The sequence below is a fragment of the Eucyclogobius newberryi genome, unplaced genomic scaffold (assembly GCF_026437365.1).
Source record: "Eucyclogobius newberryi isolate DKJ021-1_F unplaced genomic scaffold, fEucNew1.0.hap1 SCAF_6, whole genome shotgun sequence".
NCBI classification, from domain to species: Eukaryota; Metazoa; Chordata; class Actinopteri; order Gobiiformes; family Gobiidae; genus Eucyclogobius; species Eucyclogobius newberryi.
In genome coordinates, this window is record NW_027316278.1 from 31868713 (window position 1) to 31890318 (window position 21606).

Genomic DNA, 21606 nt, shown 5'->3' on the forward strand with positions numbered 1-21606 from the left:
CATGGAGAAGTTTCATTTAAACTAGAAAATGAAAGGTTTAACGCCATACAGTGGAACATTCCAGGCATATTTTCAGAGAAGCAGTCGCAAATCACATCTGTAAAGAACTTAATGTGACTTGTATAGCGGATCATGGTAAATCAGGTTAGTAACATACGCAAAACTTGGCATTAATCTCCTTTTTTTGGTCTTTCACTTCAATCAAAGCAATCAAGCACAATGTTATTTCTTCATCACCATTCCAACGTGTACAGTGTAACTTTAAGCTCATTACCTGCTTGATTCCATTCAATTAAACCAATCAAGCATGTAACGTTATTGCTCTATTGACACGGCAACCTTACAGAAACTCCCAGTTGTGCCGTTCGTGTGCAAATATGCTGCAGGCTTCTTAATGAGTTTGCAAATCCGCTGCTAAGACAATGGTCGTGTGGGGGGCGATTTTAGGGTGGGTCGCGGTGCCGGGTGGTTGGTTGGTTGGCGGTGTGAGGGTGGGGGGGGCGGGGCCGATCGGCAGAATGGCCCAGGGGCAGGTGGGCGACATCTGCCTTTGTTGAGCAGAAACACGAGCTACGACCGGGACAGCACTGACTGAGCTGCCACCGAGCACGCGAACAGGTGAGAGAAGTTGTGTTCCTGCTGTTTTATTTGGCTGTTTTGTGACTTAAAAGTTGGCACGCAAATACACTTTTTTCTTTTTTTTTTAAATGGTTAGTGTGTGACTCTGAATATTGTGCAAAAAGCAAGTGGAATTTCAAAAGGTTTGGTTCAAATTGTAGATTGAGAGAAGTTTTCAACATTATTGTTAAGTCTTGTGTCTAGAATGTTTTGTAATTGCTTTAGTGGTTTCATTGTTGCTTTTTTACATTTAAATATGTATGTTAACATCCACATTTTAACCACATGTGTTTTAAATGTTGAGTGTTAACTAATATTTAATACTTATATTTATATTTAAGTAGATTAAAACAACTTACAAAATATATTTCTGTCAATTTGTTGGGGGAAAAGGCACATTTGTACTCAAAATCATGTTCTTGAGATATTTTACAGAGGCCGACAGTATTCTACAGTCAGATAGTAAGAATGTGAAATAGAATACAGCGTGCATATTTTGTTGCTTGAGGTTTTTGGTACATGTGAAAGTTGACTTTTTTAATAGTTTTCAGATATCTATTATCATATTAACAATTCTTGTGACAAAGATTTTATGAATTTTCACTTAATTCATATTGTCAATTGGGAATAGAGATGATATAATATTCAAAATAACAAAATACTCATTTGTGCAAAGTACCAAACATAATTCCTAAGCCTTCGAAGTTCTTTCTTGGCGTCGTAAAAGCACATAATTTCTACTTTTATATACTGTGTGTGTTTACTGAGAGCACATCCTATTTCTTACGTTTCCTCCTCGGCGTAGCAGCTTAATCCTAGAATGAAGGGGGGAAACGTTTCATGTCTCGGCATTAAGAGGATTCGACCCAGATCTGGAGACATTAAAGACGCGAGCGCTGGATGTGGAGTCTCATATAATATTGATACTGTCATGTTTACCCATCAACCCACTTTCCCTTCAGCCAATCCAAATGACAACATCGATCTTGCCCTCCTGCTCCCGTCGGGCTGTGCTCCGAATTTGGATCCATACAGGAAAAATGGAAAAAACACACTTCCCTAAAATCCCTTAGTTGAGCATAAAACACATTAAGTTTAACCACTTTTCTTTCATAAAACAGCTGTTTGAAAAATATATAATACTGGTCATTGTTCACATTTTGAAAAACACATTTTGAATACATGTACTTTTATTAGTTTTTGTTTTTCGGCAGGGGGCAGTAGAGAGCAAATACAGAGAAAATAACACCAGTACTGTCAATGTTTTAACTGTCCACTGTAAAACGTTATTCAAACGCAGGACGTAGCCATGTTGGATTGGCTAACTCGGATAAACTCTGGGTTCTGAAATGAAACTTTTCCGTCAGAGGATTTGCCACCAGCTTGTCTCCATGGAGATGTATCTTATTTGCTAGAAAAAGTTACAAGATGCACCAATAGTATATAGACTTGTTTTATTTACCATGTTATCTAATGGAATGGTCCAACATAATTTAGTCCCGGTTAAGTCCTAATGTGGTCCTAGTTTGGTCCTCGTTGGGTCCTAGTTGGTTCCTAGTTGGTTCCTTGATGGGTCCTCGTTGGGTCCTCGTTGGGTCCCCGTTGGGTCCTAGTTTAGTCCTCATAGGGTCCTAGTTTGGTCCTAGTTTGACCCTAGTTTGATCCTAAATTGGTCCTAATTTGGTCCTAGTTTAGTCCTAGTTTAGTCCTAGTTTGGTCCTAAATTGGTCCTTGTTTGGTCCTAGTTTTTGTCCTAGTTTGATCCTAAATTAGTCCTAAATTGGCCCTAGTTTGGTCCTAGTTTAGTCCTAGTTTGGTCCTTGTTTGGTCCTAGTTTGGTCCTCGTTTGGTCCTAGTTTAGTCCTCGTTTAGTCCTCATTTGGTTCAGACACGGTTTAATACTTTACTCCAAGTTTATTCCAATGTATTTTTCAATCAATCTTTAGACTTGCTTTCCACTTTCTTAGTCCTGGTTTAGACTGTTCATCTAAAGGAAAATGTTTGCACGTTTGAGACCTAAACCTACTGTATTAGACTGTTGCACTGAGAAGACGTTGCACCTTCTCTGTGTCCTTCTGCACCGCTCCATCTTCCCCGTTCATAGCTTTATTTGCTCCTATAAAATCACTGACATGCCTTTACGCGCTGCCTCAGAGTTTGCTGGTAATTGGTCATTGATTTCTGGTGCACTTCTCAATCAATGGGCCGTAAACAGCACAATGTCATTGCGACTGGAGGCACCATGGAGATAAATATTGCACCGGGCTGTGTCTGTCTTCATTGTCTTTATACGGAAAACATTCAGGTTTTTATCTCGAGTGAAATACGTCTTTTCGTAGGGAATTTTATAACATGAATTCATCAAACATACTTTCACGTAACTGCATCGACTCAGATGGCAAAAAGTATTCTACGTACCTCAGGGATCTACCCAGGACCCGCATATCTGTTTATTATGTTGTTTGGAGCCTTCTTATGCTTTGGAGAGCCACTTACCATCTAAATGTAGGTCTATAAAAGCTGCAGATTTAAAGCAAGTATCACATTATTAGGATGTAACTGATGTATAGATAAACAAACAAGTGCAGTGAAAAGCATAATTTTACAATGAAGTATGTCTTGCTTAGGACCTTCACAAATTGACAATATTCAAGCGAGACTAAAAAAAAGGATGTATTTTGTATGTTTGGGCTTCTGTAGTGTAAGTTCTGAAGCCCTGACAGTGTTCACAGAAACTAGAAGGCCTAAGCTTTCTAATGATGCATCACACTCACATGTGGGCTGTAAGATCTTCTTTTAATAATCATTACCATTTGAGTATGTAGAAAAAGCTTCAGTTGTAGTCATCTGGACTCAGTTTGAAAAATAGACGTTTCGACTCTCATCCAAGAGTCATTGTCAATAAAAGAATTTAGATCGAGAACTCCGATATTAATACTGTTCTGTGGTAAGACCCACCCATTGGGAGGAGCCTTCCTGAAGTAGAAAGAGTTGTTTGTTTCAACAGAAACTTCCCCCTTGTATCTACCGAGGTAGCCTATTCAGAATCTTAATGGCCTATTAAGATTCTGAATCGAGTCGAAACGTCTATTTTTTCAAACTGAGTCCAGATGACTACAACTGAAGTTTTTTCTACTATGGAACACGCCTGGACGAATGAGGGATTACACCGACATTTGGGTATGTCCGACTATTACGCAAAGAGCGAAATATGAGTCCTGTCCTGTTAAGGAGTTAAAAAAAAACTGAAAAAAACTAAAAACTTGACCAAATTTGGACCAGATCCTACATTACAATCCCATTAGTCAAGCAAAAGAAGAAACAGAATCTTTTGCAAATTAACAATCTTAATCAGGATTAATAATAATAACTCTTTTTTAATACCTTGAACTAGTAGTAGTTAACAAGTGTGGATTTCAATTTGAAAAAGACAACAATACATGGTCAAGACTGAGAGTAGCCAAATGTAAAACAAAATCCCCCATAGTTGTACTTGTACTTCAGGGTGATGTGTGTGGGCTTCGGGGTCTCTTCAGCTTCAGTCTGGTTCCTCTGCTTCTCCGTGGACTTCTCTGTCAGGGTCTCTTCAGCTTCAGTCTGGTTCCTCTGCTTCTCCACGGACTTCTCTGTCAGGGTCTCTTCAGCTTCAGTCTGGTTCCTCTGCTTCTCCGTGGACTTCTCTGTCAGGGTCTCTTCAGCTTCAGTCTGGTTCCTCTGCTTCTCCGTGGACTTCTCTGTCAGGGTCTCTTCAGCTTCAGTCTGGTTCCTCTGCTTCTCCGTGGACTTCTCTGTCAGGGTCTCTTCAGCTTCAGTCTGGTTCCTCTGCTTCTCCGTGGACTTCTCTGTCAGGGTCTCTTCAGCTTCAGTCTGGTTCCTCTGCTTCTCCGCGGACTTCTCTGTCAGGGTCTCTTCAGCTTCAGTCTGGTTCCTCTGCTTCTCCACGGACTTCTCTGTCAGGGTCTCTTCAGCTTCAGTCTGGTTCCTCTGCTTCTCCACGGACTTCTCTGTCAGGGTCTCTTCAGCTTCAGTCTGGTTCCTCTGCTTCTCCGTGGACTTCTCTGTCAGGGTCTCTTTAGCTTCAGTCTGGTTCCTCTGCTTCTCCACGGACTTCTCTGTCAGGGTCTCTTCAGCTTCAGTCTGGTTCCTCTGCTTCTCCGCGGACTTCTCTGTCAGGGTCTCTTCAGCTTCAGTCTGGTTCCTCTGCTTCTCCACGGACTTCTCTGTCAGGGTCTCTTCAGCTTCAGTCTGGTTCCTCTGCTTCTCCGTGGACTTCTCTGTCAGGGTCTCTTCAGCTTCAGTCTGGTTCCTCTGCTTCTCCACGGACTTCTCTGTCAGGGTCTCTTCAGCTTCAGTCTGGTTCCTCTGCTTCTCCGTGGACTTCTCTGTCAGGGTCTCTTCAGCTTCAGTCTGGTTCCTCTGCTTCTCCGTGGACTTCTCTGTCAGGGTCTCTTCAGCTTCAGTCTGGTTCCTCTGCTTCTCCGTGGACTTCTCTGTCAGGGTCTCTTTAGCTTCAGTCTGGTTCCTCTGCTTCTCCGTGGACTTCTCTGTCAGGGTCTCTTCAGCTTCAGTCTGGTTCCTCTGCTTCTCCACGGACTTCTCTGTCAGGGTCTCTTCAGCTTCAGTCTGGTTCCTCTGCTTCTCCGTGGACTTCTCTGTCAGGGTCTCTTCAGCTTCAGTCTGGTTCCTCTGCTTCTCCGTGGACTTCTCTGTCAGGGTCTCTTCAGCTTCAGTCTGGTTCCTCTGCTTCTCCACGGACTTCTCTGTCAGGGTCTCTTCAGCTTCAGTCTGGTTCCTCTGCTTCTCCACGGACTTCTCTGTCAGGGTCTCTTCAGCTTCAGTCTGGTTCCTCTGCTTCTCCGTGGACTTCTCTGTCAGGGTCTCTTCAGCTTCAGTCTGGTTCCTCTGCTTCTCCGTGGACTTCTCTGTCAGGGTCTCTTCAGCTTCAGTCTGGTTCCTCTGCTTCTCCGTGGACTTCTCTGTCAGGGTCTCTTCAGCTTCAGTCTGGTTCCTCTGCTTCTCCGTGGACTTCTCTGTCAGGGTCTCTTCAGCTTCAGTCTGGTTCTCTGCTTCTCCACGGACTTCTCTGTCAGGGTCTCTTCAGCTTCAGTCTGGTTCCTCTGCTTCTCCACGGACTTCTCTGTCAGGGTCTCTTCAGCTTCAGTCTGGTTCCTCTGCTTCTCCGTGGACTTCTCTGTCAGGGTCTCTTCAGCTTCAGTCTGGTTCCTCTGCTTCTCCGTGGACTTCTCTGTCAGGGTCTCTTTAGCTTCAGTCTGGTTCCTCTGCTTCTCCGTGGACTTCTCTGTCAGGGTCTCTTTAGCTTCAGTCTGGTTCCTCTGCTTCTCCGTGGACTTCTCTGTCAGGGTCTCTTCAGCTTCAGTCTGGTTCCTCTGCTTCTCCGTGGACTTCTCTGTCAGGGTCTCTTCAGCTTCAGTCTGGTTCCTCTGCTTCTCCACGGACTTCTCTGTCAGGGTCTCTTCAGCTTCAGTCTGGTTCCTCTGCTTCTCCGTGGACTTCTCTGTCAGGGTCTCTTCAGCTTCAGTCTGGTTCCTCTGCTTCTCCGTGGACTCTCTGTCAGGGTCTCTTCAGCTTCAGTCTGGTTCCTCTGCTTCTCCACGGACTTCTCTGTCAGGGTCTCTTCAGCTTCAGTCTGGTTCCTCTGCTTCTCCACGGACTTCTCTGTCAGGGTCTCTTCAGCTTCAGTCTGGTTCCTCTGCTTCTCCGTGGACTTCTCTGTCAGGGTCTCTTCAGCTTCAGTCTGGTTCCTCTGCTTCTCCGTGGACTTCTCTGTCAGGGTCTCTTCAGCTTCAGTCTGGTTCCTCTGCTTCTCCGTGGACTTCTCTGTCAGGGTCTCTTCAGCTTCAGTCTGGTTCCTCTGCTTCTCCGTGGACTTCTCTGTCAGGGTCTCTTCAGCTTCAGTCTGGTTCCTCTGCTTCTCCACGGACTTCTCTGTCAGGGTCTCTTCAGCTTCAGTCTGGTTCCTCTGCTTCTCCACGGACTTCTCTGTCAGGGTCTCTTCAGCTTCAGTCTGGTTCCTCTGCTTCTCCGTGGACTTCTCTGTCAGGGTCTCTTCAGCTTCAGTCTGGTTCCTCTGCTTCTCCGTGGACTTCTCTGTCAGGGTCTCTTTAGCTTCAGTCTGGTTCCTCTGCTTCTCCGTGGACTTCTCTGTCAGGGTCTCTTCAGCTTCAGTCTGGTTCCTCTGCTTCTCCGTGGACTTCTCTGTCAGGGTCTCTTCAGCTTCAGTCTGGTTCCTCTGCTTCTCCGTGGACTTCTCTGTCAGGGTCTCTTCAGCTTCAGTCTGGTTCCTCTGCTTCTCCGTGGACTTCTCTGTCAGGGTCTACACACTGTATGTTGATTACCATGATATTGATTATTCTTGCGAGGCGTGAGTCATGGTTTGTGAAGAACGATGTAGATGTAAATGTGTGATGAAGTATTAAATATCTGGTACATCAATACAGTATACTTACTTTTTATATTTATTTATTTATTTATGCAACGCGGCAACATTCTGTAACACATAAAACAGAGAAAAAAATCTGAGGTGTGGTGGTTAGTATAATTGCAGTTCAGATAGAATAAAATACATTTTGGGTTGTAATAGTTGTTGTTGTTGTATAAATTGAGCCCTTATTAGTCCTATTATTACTATTGTTGAGACACATGCACAGCAGCAACTCATTATCAAGTCAACTTATAACACGTTACAAAAAATAACCTCCTCCATGTCCTCCTCCAGGTCCTCCTCCATGTCCTTCTCCATGTCCTCCTCCAGGTCCTCCTCCAGGTCCTCCTCCAGGTCCTTCTCCATGTCCTCCTCCATGTCCTCCTCCAGGTCCTCCTCCATGTCCTCCTCCATGTCCTCCTCCAGGTCCTCCTCCATGTCCTCCTCCATGTCCTCCTCCAGGTCCTCCTCCATGTCCTCCTCCATGTCCTCCTCCAGGTCCTCCTCCATGTCCTCCTCCATGTCCTTCTCCATGTCCTTCTCCATGTCCTCCTCCAGGTCCTTCTCCATGTCCTCCTCCATGTCCTCCTCCAGGTCCTCCTCCATGTCCTCCTCCAGGTCCTCCTCCAGGTCCTCCTCCATGTCCTCCTCCATGTCCTTCTCCATGTCCTCCTCCAGGTCCTCCTCCATGTCCTCCTCCAGGTCCTCCTCCATGTCCTCCTCCAGGTCCTCCTCCAGGTCCTCCTCCAGGTCCTCCTCTAGGTCTTTCTCCAGGTCCTCCTCCAGGGCCTCCTCCATGTCCTCCTCCAGGTCCTCCTCCATGTCCTCCTCCAGGTCCTCCTCCATGTCCTCCTCCAGGTCCTCCTCCATGTCCTCCTCCAGGTCCTCCTCCAGGTCCTCCTCCAGGTCCTCCTCTAGGTCTTTCTCCAGGTCCTCCTCCAGGGCCTCCTCCATGTCCTCCTCCAGGTCCTCCTCCATGTCCTCCTCCATGTCCTCCTCCAGGTCCCCCTCCATGTCCTCCTCCAGGTCCATGTCCTCCTCCAGGTCCTCCTCTATGTCCTCCTCCATGTCCTCCTCCATGTCCTCCTCCAGGTCCTCCTCCATGTCCTCCTCCATGTCCTCCTCCAGGTCCTCCTCCATGTCCTCCTCCATGTCCTCCTCCAGGTCCCCCTCCATGTCCTCCTCCAGGTCCATGTCCTCCTCCATGTCCTCCTCCATGTCCTCCTCCAGGTCCTCCTCCATGTCCTCCTCCAGGTCCTCCTCCATGTCCTCCTCCAGGTCCTCCTCCATGTCCTCCTCCAGGTCCTCCTCCATGTCCTCCTCCATGTCCTCCTCCAGGTCCTCCTCCAGGTCCTCCTCCATGTCCACCTCCAGGTCCTCCTCCAGGTCCTCCTCCATGTTCTCCTCCAGGTCCACCTCCATGTCCTCCTCCAGGTCTTCCTCCATGTCCTCCTCCAGGTCCTCCTCCATGTTCTCCTCCAGGTCCACCTCCATGTCCTCCTCCAGGTCCTCCTCCATGTCCTCCTCCATGTCCTCCTCCAGGTCCTCCTCCATGTCCTCCTCCATGTCCTTCTCCATGTCCTCCTCCAGGTCCTCCTCCAGGTCCTCCTCCAGGTCTTTCTCCAGGTCCTCCTCCAGGTCCTCCTCCGTGTCCTCCTCCAGGTCCTCCTCCATGTCCTCCTCCAGGTCCTCCTCCAGGTCCTCCTCCAGGTCCTCCTCTAGGTCTTTCTCCAGGTCCTCCTCCAGGTCCTCCTCCGTGTCCTCCTCCAGGTCCTCCTCCATGTCCTCCTCCAGGTCCTCCTCCAGGTCCTCCTCCAGGTCCTCCTCTAGGTCTTTCTCCAGGTCCTCCTCCAGGTCCTCCTCCAGGTCCTCCTCCATGTCCTCCTCCAGGTCCTCCTCCATGTCCTCCTCCATGTCCTCCTCCAGGTCCTCCCCCATGTCCTCCTCCAGGTCCATGTCCTCCTCCAGGTCCTCCTCCAGGTCCTCCTCCACTTCCTCCTCCATGTCCTCCTCCAGGTCCTCCTCCATGTCCTCCTCCATGTCCTCCTCCAGGTCCTCCTCCATGTCCTCCTCCATGTCCTCCTCCAGGTCCTCCTCCATGTCCTCCTCCATGTCCTCCTCCAGGTCCTCCTCCATGTCCTCCTCCATGTCCTCCTCCAGGTCCTCCTCCATGTCCTCCTCCATGTCCTTCTCCATGTCCTTCTCCATGTCCTCCTCCAGGTCCTTCTCCATGTCCTCCTCCATGTCCTCCTCCATGTCCTCCTCCAGGTCCTCCTCCATGTCCTCCTCCAGGTCCTCCTCCAGGTCCTCCTCCATGTCCTCCTCCATGTCCTTCTCCATGTCCTCCTCCAGGTCCTCCTCCATGTCCTCCTCCAGGTCCTCCTCCATGTCCTCCTCCAGGTCCTCCTCCAGGTCCTCCTCCAGGTCCTCCTCTAGGTCTTTCTCCAGGTCCTCCTCCAGGGCCTCCTCCATGTCCTCCTCCAGGTCCTCCTCCATGTCCTCCTCCAGGTCCTCCTCCATGTCCTCCTCCAGGTCCTCCTCCAGGTCCTCCTCTAGGTCTTTCTCCAGGTCCTCCTCCAGGTCCTCCTCCATGTCCTCCTCCATGTCCTCCTCCAGGTCCTCCTCCATGTCCTCCTCCATGTCCTCCTCCAGGTCCTCCTCCATGTCCTCCTCCAGGTCCATGTCCTCCTCCAGGTCCTCCTCCAGGTCCTCCTCCATGTCCTCCTCCATGTCCTCCTCCAGGTCCTCCTCCATGTCCTCCTCCAGGTCCTCCTCCATGTCCTCCTCCATGTCCTCCTCCAGGTCTTCCTCCATGTCCTCCTCCAGGTCCTCCTCCATGTCGTCCTCCAGGTCCTCCTCCAGGTCCTCCTCCATGTTCTCCTCCAGGTCTACCTCCATGTCCTCCTCCATGTCCTCCTCCAGGTCTTCCTCCATGTCCTCCTCCAGGTCCTCCTCCAGGTCCTCCTCCATGTTCTCCTCCAGGTCCACCTCCATGTCCTCCCCCAGGTCCTCCTCCATGTCCTCCTCCAGGTCCTCCTCCATGTCCTCCTCCAGGTCCTCCTCCAGGTCCTCCTCCATGTCCTCCTCCAGGTCCTCCTCCATGTCCTCCTCCATGTCCTCCTCCATGTCCTTCTCCATGTCCTCCTCCAGGTCCTCCTCCAGGTCCTCCTCCAGGTCTTTCTCCAGGTCCTCCTCCAGGTCCTCCTCCATGTCCTCCTCCATGTCCTTCTCCATGTACTCCTCCAGGTCCTCCTCCAGGTCCTCCTCCAGGTCCTCCTCTAGGTCTTTCTCCAGGTCCTCCTCCAGGTCCTCCTCCAGGTCCTCCTCCATGTCCTCCTCCAGGTTCTCCTCCATGTCCTCCTCCATGTCCTCCTCCATGTCCTCCTCCAGGTCCTCCTCCATGTCCTCCTCCAGGTCCATGTCCTCCTCCAGGTCCTCCTCCATGTCCTCCTCCATGTCCTCCTCCATGTCCTCCTCCAGGTCCTCCTCCATGTCCTCCTCCATATCCTCCTCCAGGTCCTCCTCCATGTCCTCCTCCATGTCCTCCTCCAGGTCCTCCTCCAGGTCTTCCTCCATGTCCTCCTCCATGTCCTCCTCCAGGTCCTCCTCCAGGTCCTCCTCCAGGTCCTCCTCCATGTTCTCCTCCAGGTCCACCTCCATGTCCTCCTCCAGGTCTTCCTCCATGTCCTCCTCCAGGTCCTCCTCCAGGTCCTCCTCCATGTTCTCCTCCATGTCCTCCTCCAGGTCCTCCTCCATGTCCTCCTCCAGGTCCTCCTCCATGTCCTCCTCCAGGTCCTCCTCCATGTCCTCCTCCAGGTCCTCCTCCATGTCCTCCTCCAGGTCCTCCTCCAGGTCCTCCTCCAGGTCCTCCTCCAGGTCCTCCTCCAGGTTCTCCAATGCAATATCAGTAGATGACACAAAGCTGTACCTGGAGTTAACCTTTTCCTCTTGTCTCAAAAGACATTCACAAAGACTCTGGAAGGTCAGCTCTGAATCTCTGAATTCACGGTCCTGGATTATGTTTGGAGAGGATCATTTGACGTAAATCTAAACATTGCAGTGGAGCTTGAATGTTGAGTGGCTCTAAACCTGTTTCTCTAAACTCTTCCCGAGTCTTAAATCTCCACTGGCCATGCTCATTCTAGGCGTAAGAATTTCTTTGTGAATTGGCCCTGGCTCAACATTTCATTTGGAGGAAAACCCAGTGCTTCAATCACGGTTTCCATGGTTCTCATTGAGTGTGTCAGAGAAGGGGTGGACCAGAGCATGTTGAAAGGTCAATAACAATACAAATCATCTTCATCTTTGTCCTTTTTATTTGGAAACAAAACCAAAACATTTTGACCATGAAATATTAGTGTCACATATTTACAAATGACAGTTGTGTTTTCTATCTGGAGTCGGCCAATCCCTTGACTCTCTTTCTTCTTCGCAGACAAGTCAGCGTATTTATGTGAAATGATAAATCGTCCATAGCAACGAATGCAAATGTCAATGACAGACACAAGACAGTATCCTTTTCCCAATGGAGCCCCTTAATCGAGCATTGATCTGCCAGAGCACAGTGGAGTACACCTGGACTATAATGCCAAGGGTGGAGGAGGCAGGAGAGTGGAGGTCAGTGATAGCTCATCGAAATTCTGAGCATGCTTTGGGGTGACGGAGAGTCCCAGTCCATATGCGGCAGTGAAATGAAAAATGATGAGGGGAAAAATGGGACAATCTGACCTATTTCTGAGCTGTAAGATGCTGGGGACAGAAGAGCAGCGTGTTAAAGTATTCAAAGTAGTGGCAAAGATGACACATTTCGGTGTAAATATAACTAATTGGAGGATTTTTCAGATTTTCTCCAAGTATACAACGAGCTGAGCGAGACGGAGGAGGTTCGTCTGAAGTGACTTTGGTCAAGAGTCTAGAAAGACAGACAGAAATTGGTGGAGATTTTAAAACACATCATTTCTATTCCATTGATGTTACTGGCTGTGCAAAGCTTGTTCTGACAAAGGTCGGAGGACTCATTGAACCAAAACGCAGTTACGAGAAATATATTTGCTTAAAGTTGTACAAATTTAATCACAAAATAGCACATATTTTAGGTTTATAATTTCACTTCTTGTTTGCAATTGACGACGTCCCTTCTCTCTCATCCCCAATTTCACACTTTCCTCTCCTGTCTAATAAAGCCTATGTTTAGAGAGTCCAAAAAGTTGTTTCTTTGTGTAAATTATTCATTAACTTTGACTAGAATGAGTCTAGTGTGATGTCACTTCCTGTCATTTTCTGCAGATTTTTCAACCTTTTCTCCACAAATACCTACTCGATTGGTGTAAAACTATAATGTATATGTACAACAGGTACAAATACACCAAATAAAGTCAAAATTAGAAAATCATAAAAACCTGTCATTTGCACTTTAAAGGTTTGTTATTGCTTTGCCTGTATTTAGCAATGATTGGAAAAACATGAAAATATAAAAACTGTTGGTAGAGTTGGCAGTTCAATCCTATTTCACACTAATTCATGGTGTCCTTGGGCAACACGCTTAACCCGCCTCGGCCCCAGAGTTTGCGCACATTGGTGCATAAACGTGAATGGGTGTGTGGTTCTTTGATGTAACGAGCCTTGAGCGAGCTACAACCTACCTTCTGTTTACAACCGCCTCATCAAACCTTGGTCAAGTAAGGAGTTTAGTTTAGTTTATTATTTTATTTATCAGGGGCAGTGTGGATAAAACATTTACCAACAGGAAAGATGCTTGTGCCAGGTTATAGCAAAGTTGCTAATTTCCCCCTGCAGTCCCTGTAATTAAGCTAATCAAGATTAAGCTAATGAAGTACTTAACAGCTGTGAGAGAGAGGCTGGCAGAGGTCAAAACAATCCAAAAGGCTAACAGGTTAGGAGCTGTGAGATGGCGGGGGGCAGAGAACAATAGAACGACCCATAATGAGGCAAGCAGGGAAAAACGGGCCCTTCAGATTGAAAATGACATCCAGGCAGCAGTTGAAGTTGAAGTTGAAAATAAATGTCTTTGAAATCTTTTCTGCCAATCCTAGACAAATGCAGGATTACACTGATTCAGTTATTATCACAAGTTTAGAAATAAGCTAATCATGTCTTGTTTTTATTTAGTTATTTTTTGGCATAATATTCGTATATTTGATGTTTTTCCCCGAAAGAGTACATTGTAAAAGAAGCACACTGTGACCCAAAATGAGACCGCGGTATCGAATAATAGAGTCTGTTATGTCTCGTCAACCCGGAAACAAGAGCCAAACGCAGCGCTCTGATTGGCTGTGCTTCACTTTCACTTCACATGCGCCTGAAAAGAATGAAAATGTGGATTATAGCAATGTACCAAAGGTTTTGTGAGCGCGATGAACAAGGAAGTACACATTTAAATACCTACTTCTGGTTTTGCTGTGTGAAAATGAGGTACGTCAGCTTCAACTGATTGGTAAAAGCAATTCAATAGTAACAGCGTTGTGCTATTGTAAACCTTGAACTGACCACCTGACTTTTTATTTTGTATTCGTCACTTGTTGAGCATGAATGGGACACAAGGTAAATTCAACAGCATCAGATAATTCCACCTCCGTAAAGCTTTCCTGACACGTGCCCATTGCATTTAAAAATCAATCACGTCTTCACTTATATCACACTTAACTTCCCTCCACACGTCTTTCTTGGGCACACGTTCAAACACATTACCCGGTGCAGATGAATTGAATTAGTTCCGATATCCTCCGGCTTTTTTCATGTTGTGACTTTGGCTCCAGAGTTCTTATTGAATTCCGCTCACACTCCATCTCTGCTGCCAGCCACGGCCGCTTATCTCCCTTCAGCCCATAAGTGCCTGTAAAAACTAAATGTCAAAAGGTGGAATGGATTCGCCGTGCGTTTTGGCAGCGTACGGCGCGCAGGTACGACTCGGATTTAGAGAGATGTGGAGATGGAGAAATGGTGTTTTGGTTTTGCGGCGCCTTCGGGGTAAATGGCCGGAGGGGTATTGGAAAAGTTGGGTAAACTGTTGTTTTCTTGAGCTTGAGATAACATATTTAGAGTTTTTGTTGTTGTAATTTCGAAGGTACAAAATGCTGCCAAGGTCTTATCTGTGTTCGACTTTGTGGTTATGAGAAAGTGTGCATTTATATATGTTTAGCATTTCTGCACGAATCATCCCACGTCAAGTGGGTGGTGTGTCTTGCCCGGGAGCACGATGGCGCAAAGGTTGGCTGGGTTTAGAGTTTGCCTGACAATGGAAGGAAATTCACCTCAACTTTTTGAGAAATGATGCATAAACATGAGTTAACACTCACATTGACACATTCAAATAGGAGAAGTGGCTGAAGTGTCTTGCCCAGGGGCACAACAGCAGAGGCCACGTCCTGAAGGTCGCTTGTTCAATGCCCAATATGTACTGCCACGTGCCTCTGTTTGTTTAGGTGATCAACTCTTCTCTGTGGTTTTCAAAAATGATTAGAAATGAGCACAGTTGCCATAGCAATAAACATATTAAAAGTAAATAGTATATATTTTGAATGGTAAATATCAGTATCGTGGCCTGATGTATTGACACATCGTCATGAGTCATTTTTGGTATAATTTCCTGAATTATTTTGTGACCGCTCTACAATTGGGTTGCCTGTTTAAAGAAAGGAAACGTGTTTAGACTTTTTGACTGTTTTGATGGTTAAAATGGATAAAAAGTAGTGATATATCATAGAATATCATGAGCAATATATCGATTATCATATGTATCGCAGAATCGTGATATTATCGTATTGTGAGCCGTATGTTGCGTATTGCATCGAATCGTGAGGGACCCTATGATTCCAGCCCGTCTCATTTATAAAGCATGTGTACGTACAAAAATGCTACGTACGTCACTTTCCACGTTAAGTTTGTGACTTACAAAAAGACAACTTGACATAAAATGAGCGCTTCGGTCCAAAAACATTGATCTTTGTGCACCGGAGAGATGAAAATGTAGCTTGTTTTGAGTTTGTTTTGTCTCCGTGCACACTTTTTGTAATAATTCCAGGCTTTATAAATGAGAGCTCAGAACAGCACACAGAGGTGTCAGATTACACATACAATCCACGTTTTCAACATATTTGAACAGATTTGTGTACAATCAATATGAGACTTGGACATGTGCCTTGTCCCTTCACACAGACATGCTCCGTGTGTGTCTTGTGTTGGGCTGATCCCGGGGCGGGGGGGTGGAAAGGGGGGCTTAGGGGGGTGGCGGGGGCGGTAAGGCGGGCGGGGTGCTGTGTTAGCCTGTCTGCGGACAGGATTAGGGGGGTCCTAAAGGTGACGGCGGCTGGTCCCGACTACACACGCAAACAAGGGCTTTGGAGAGGCCTAATTTACAGCGCACCGTCCCACACGTGTCACTGGAGGTCCGCGACGGGACAGACACTAGAGCCACTGCAAACTGGAATACTGTACAGGCGTTTTTATATATTCACCCAGTAAGCACGCTGTTGTAACTTTAGCAATTCTACACTGAAAATAATCCCTCCAAGAATGATAAAAAGAAATAAAGATTTTAGAGTTTGTTTAATTTGTTTGTTTTATGATGTTAATTTGTTTTTAAAGGCATAAGCCTGGATATTTTGGACCAGCTTCTTTAAAATATATGTATATATATATATATATATATATATATATATATAATTTGTTTTTAAATATATCTTTATAAACAAATAAAGCGGAACAGAACACAAGTAGACATCAACTAAAGATAAATGGAAACAAAATCACGGCGTATTCAAATTAAAATAAAAGTGCCTTTAGACTGGTTTCAATGATCTTTTAATAGTACTTAAAAACGACCGTCATCAAGTACTATCCTTTAATTTATTCAGTTCCAAGTATACTTTGTTTATACTCACCTCTGAGGTAAATGATCATAGTTCATAAAGGTGCACATGACAAGTTAGACTGCACATTTAACTGAAACACATAAACATTTTTATAATTTTACTTCCTGACTGAAAATGATGGTGTTGCTAAGAGTAAATGACAATACTTTTTTTTTTAGTAAATAAATGTTGCAACGGTCATAAAACATGTGTTTTTCCATAATTTTCTTTAACATTTCTCCCCAAATTGCCATTCAATTATATGAAATGTTTTATTTTTTATCACAATCCCAATGCAACAGGTCATACATAAAACGTAAAAACCTGTAATTTGCACTTTAAACTCACAAATGAACCAGCAAGTAATACATCAAAATACTCATAGCAAGGTCATATTATTATTTTTTTAAACTTTTTTTTCAAACATGCAGGATTATTACTACTACATTACTACTGAGCACACATAAAAACTATGATTCCTTTACAAATTGCGCACACAGCGAACATTTCCTGTCCTATAGTAAGCGAGTAGTACAGGCCCGTTTAATCCAATAGTCTTTTCCATATGGCGTGGCGTAAAAACATGGAGTTATGGCCCGTGGAGCAAGTCCATTTCATTAACATTTTGTGGCTGTAAATGCCCAGATTAGCGCTTATCCCCCTGTTTTCCAGACCCAAATAAGAGAGCCGGGATGGGGTGTCGTTATGGGGATGGGACACAGGAGATGCACACGTCTTATCCGATCGCAGGCCGGGGTTCATTGGCTCCAAAAGTGCGGGAGCCGTGATAATAATCGAGGCAAGAAGTGAACTATTTAGGACTGAATGCACGATTGGTTTCAATTAACTGTGTAGGCAACGTGGGTGGCTGTTTGGTAACCGTACGACCCCACGTTGTGTCTGAAGGAGGTCGATTGGGGGAAGAGTTGGGAGAGACATTCAGCTTATCGATCTCACAACAATCTTCGATGTCAAATCTATGGCAGTGCTCAAATACCTGTTATGCCATGAAATGTATACTTTTGATTTATGCCTTTACAAGTATGCACTGGTGTCGTGGTACTCAAGGCCGGTCTCAGTATCGGTCTCGGTCTCGGTCTCGGTCTCGGTCTCGGTCTCGGTCTCGGTCTCGGTCTCGGTCTCGGTCTCGGTCTCGGTCTCGGTCTCGGTCTCTGTCTCTGTCTCTGTCTCTGTCTCTGTCTCTGTCTCGGTCTCGGTCTCGGTCTCGGTCTCGGTCTCGGTCTCGGTCTTGGTTTGGTCTTTGTCTTGGTCTATGTTTGGTCTTGGTCTTGGTCTGGGTCTACGTTTGGTCTTGGTCTTGGTCTGGGTCTGGGTCTACGTTTGGTCTTGGTCTTGGTCTGGGTCTACGTTTGGTCTTGGTCTTGGTCTTGGTCTGGGTCTGGGTCTACGTTTGGTCTTGGTCTTGGTCTGGGTCTACGTTTGGTCTTGGTCTTGGTCTGGGTCTGGGTCTGGGTCTACGTTTGGTCTGGGTCTGGGTCTGGGTCTACGTTTGGTCTGGGTCTGGGTCTGGGTCTACGTTTGGTCTGGGTCTGGGTCTACGCTTGGTCTGGGTCTGGGTCTACGTTTGGTCTGGGTCTGGGTCTACGTTTGGTCTGGGTCTTGGTCTTGGTCTTGGTCTGGGTCTTGGTCTTGGTCTGGGTCTGGGTCTTGGGTCTTGGGTCTTGGGTCTGGGTCTGGGTCTGGGTCTTGGGTCTTGGGTCTTGGGTCTGGGTCTGGGTCTGGGTCTTGGGTCTTGGGTCTTGGGTCTTGGGTCTTGGGTCTTGGGTCTTGGTCTGGGTCTTGGGTCTTGGGTCTTGGGTCTGGGTCTTGGGTCTTGGGTCTGGGTCTGGGTCTGGGTCTGGGTCTGGGTCTTGGGTCTTGGGTCTGGGTCTGGGTCTTGGGTCTTGGGTCTGGATCTGGGTCTGGGTCTTGGGTCTTGGGTCTGGGTCTGGGTCTGGGTCTTGGGTCTGGGTCTTGGGTCTTGGGTCTGGGTCTTGGGTCTTGGGTCTTGGGTCTGGGTCTGGGTCTTGGGTCTTGGGTCTGGGTCTTGGGTCTTGGGTCTGGGTCTGGATCTTGGGTCTTGGGTCTGGATCTGGGTCTGGGTCTGGGTCTTGGGTCTGGATCTGGGTCTTGGGTCTTGGGTCTGGGTCTGGGTCTGGGTCTTGGGTCTGGGTCTTGGGTCTTGGGTCTGGGTCTTGGGTCTTGGGTCTGGGTCTGGGTCTTGGGTCTTGGGTCTGGGTCTGGGTCTTGGGTCTTGGGTCTTGGGTCTTGGGTCTTGGGTCTGGATCTGGGTCTGGGTCTTGGGTCTTGGGTCTGGGTCTGGGTCTGGGTCTGGGTCTTGGGTCTTGGGTCTGGGTCTGGGTCTGGGTCTTGGGTCTGGATCTGGGTCTGGGTCTGGGTCTTGGGTCTTGGGTCTGGGTCTTGGGTCTTGGGTCTGGGTCTGGGTCTTGGGTCTTGGGTCTGGATCTGGGTCTGGGTCTTGGGTCTTGGGTCTGGGTCTGGGTCTGGGTCTTGGGTCTTGGGTCTGGGTCTTGGGTCTTGGGTCTGGGTCTTGGGTCTTGGGTCTGGGTCTGGGTCTTGGGTCTTGGGTCTGGATCTGGGTCTGGGTCTTGGGTCTTGGGTCTGGGTCTGGGTCTGGGTCTGGGTCTTGGGTCTTGGGTCTGGGTCTGGGTCTGGGTCTTGGGTCTGGATCTGGGTCTGGGTCTGGGTCTTGGGTCTTGGGTCTGGGTCTGGGTCTTGGGTCTGGGTCTTGGGTCTTGGGTCTGGGTCTTGGGTCTTGGGTCTTGGGTCTGGGTCTTGGGTCTTGGGTCTGGGTCTGGGTCTTGGGTCTTGGGTCTGGATCTGGGTCTGGGTCTTGGGTCTTGGGTCTGGGTCTGGGTCTGGGTCTTGGGTCTTGGGTCTGGGTCTGGGTCTTGGGTCTTGGGTCTGGGTCTGGGTCTGGGTCTACGTTTGGTCTCTGTCTCTGTCTCCGTCTCCGTCTCCGTCTTGAGCTCTTCGACTTTGATTTGTGGCATTTTCAAAGGAAACATTATCTCCGTTTATTTCATTAACACTTGATCAGCCGTAAACCACAAGAAAGAAAGAAATTGTCGGCCTCTTCGATTGTAGGATAGAGCCAAGCCCACTTAACCAAGCAATACTGACTGAGAATCTTACAGAAATGCTGTTTTATTAATTAATACAGTTTATAGTTTTGTCATTCATTTTTCTTATTGGAGGTTTACTGTTCATATGAGTTCAAGCAGAGATTGAAAGGATGACAGCCAACGGAAACATGGGTCATCGTTGAGGAGTTTCAATGCATTTTAGTCCAAAACTCATGGGAACCGGGTCGATATTACGATATTTTGCCATAGTATTCATCGGTATTGGATCAAAAATCAGCGGTATCGCCCGTCACTAGTCTCGGTCTCTTTACAAAAGTCACAAGGTAGTTATTTGTTTCACTGATATAAAGCAACAGAAACCATGACAACAACAGCAAAATATAAAGGACGATGAAACAAAAGGCATAAGAGAAGGTCGTTTTTGGAAATGTTGTTGCTTTGTCTGGAATGTTCCACAGTTTCGCAGAAAATACCTTGAAAAACAAAACTTTCACAGACACGACCTGCTTGTCTCCAGATAGATACAGTTTAATGCCTCAGTGTGGAACATTCTGGGCAAAGCAATAACAGGAAAAGCAATTGTAAACTCACAATTTCACAATAATCAAAGTTCATGTTAAATGTGGATTATAATTATCTTTAACTTGTTGAATTTGAAAGTTAATCCAACACTGTCGATGTTTTTTATGTGTATAATATATATATACCTTTACCACAGACACGCAGTTCGGTCCGTCGTCATGGGATCTCACAGCAAACATCATGCGCTGTATTGGTTTATTTATTTCAAACAGCATCAATAATGTAGTGATTGTTGCTTCATGGTGCCATATGCACAGAATGAGAAGAATACAGTAAAGCATACAATAAAGTGTTTTTCTTTTATTTATGAACATGTTATACAAAATCCTATCGATATTACATTGCGTATGACTAACGGCGTGTGATGGGAGACAACAGGGAGTTTTGTATTTAATGTATGCTACGGTAAGTCAAGTATCAATCCAAATCAAATCAATGTGTTTGTATTAAAATTCCTCTAATTTAAATATATTTGGCTTCGAGAGGTCATGATCTACATCCACAACAGTTTAAAAGGATCTAAAAATGAACGACACAAGTGCAGATCAACTAAAATACAACTATAAATGGAATAAAAATGTAAGTACCAATATTTTTGGATGATATTCGATACTTTTGATATATCAATCAGTCAATATCTCAACAACTCCATCCTAATGTCAGTATCGACAGCTCTAATATCATTCAAAGCCGTGTTGGGTCGAGATTTCGCGCGTTCACAAACCGTTGAGCAATACCTGACCCCGGCCTGCAGAGGGCTTAACCTTTGACCCCTGTGCGATCGGTTACCTCCATCTGTCCCTCCGTCTCCTCACGCGCCGGATCATAGTGTCACTTTGAGGTCGTCGTTACTTTTCCAAGACCGCCTTTAACTCGTTTGAGGTTTGACCAAAACAGAGCAGTTTTTACCCATCCTTCACTGGCAGCGGGTCTTGAGTCAGGGCCAAGAGGATTACCGTATTTTCCGGACTATAAGTCACACATTTTTTCATAGTTTTGGCCGGAGTGCGACTTATACTCCAGTGCGACTTAGAGTCCGGAAAATACGGTAGATGACTTTTTATTGGGTTTGTCAAGAGTATAGAAAATCAGTTACTTATCAATGTTACAACTACCAGTAGTAAAAAAAAAATGAAAAGTGTCAATACAAAACAAATCACATTACAGGGACAAAATGGTACCATTCATGAAAAAACAACATGTTTTGTGAGAGGAAAAAAACTGACTTAAATGAATTAATAAATACATTTAAATCAACAAATAAATATATTTAAATTAAAAAAATCAACATTTTAAATATAAAAACAAAAAATAAAACATGAAATAAATACAATTAAAATAAATTAAAAATAGAACGGGGTGGATTCCAACAAAAAGAAGGGCTAAAGCATCAAGTCTAAAATATCTGTCCCATTTGTGTCCATTTGTCTGTTTTCAAGTTGAGTCCAGAGGTGATTTTGTTCCATTGTGCGTGTGTCGGTTATTATATTAGTCAAGTCCTCAATCGTTGGCAGGGTCTGAGTCATCCATTTTCCCCTGATGATATTCGCTTTTCAGTCTATGGCAGAGGTCTATTTACGTACTGTACATGCAGCACTTTTCACAGTATACACAATGCACTGTAATTACCACAATCAAATCAGTGTTGAAACGCCTCAAAACATTTTGATTATGCTCAATTATAATTGATTAACTTAATTCAGTTGGATTTCTTTTGAGTAATCAAGTGGGAAAAATAAAGAAAATGTAACAAAGTACAGTAATCAAGCTCGTTTTACTGTGGTTTTCAGGGCTGCACCTTATTGGACCGTCTCGCCACGTCTGCCATAGAAGAAAGAACAGAGATTCACACGTTCAACCAACATTTCTGTGAGTAATTCATCCTAAAACACACATAAAAAAACAACTACATGAAAGGGCCTGAACTCAATACTGAACCGTGAGTGACAAACATGTTGCCCCGCCCACTCTGATGTTGAACCACGAC

At 46.2% G+C, this 21606-nt stretch overlaps 1 protein-coding gene across 1 annotated transcript in view; it reads left to right on the top strand.

Moving 5' to 3' along the window:
- Window positions 1–544: 544 nt before the first annotated feature.
- tncb (tenascin Cb) overlaps window positions 545–21606 on the top strand; it is a 158946-nt gene continuing 137884 nt past the window's right edge. Inside the window, exon 1 of the mRNA XM_072433004.1 lies at window positions 545–618. The gene's annotated coding sequence lies outside the window, so the exon portion shown is untranslated. The remainder of the gene's footprint in view (window positions 619–21606) is intronic.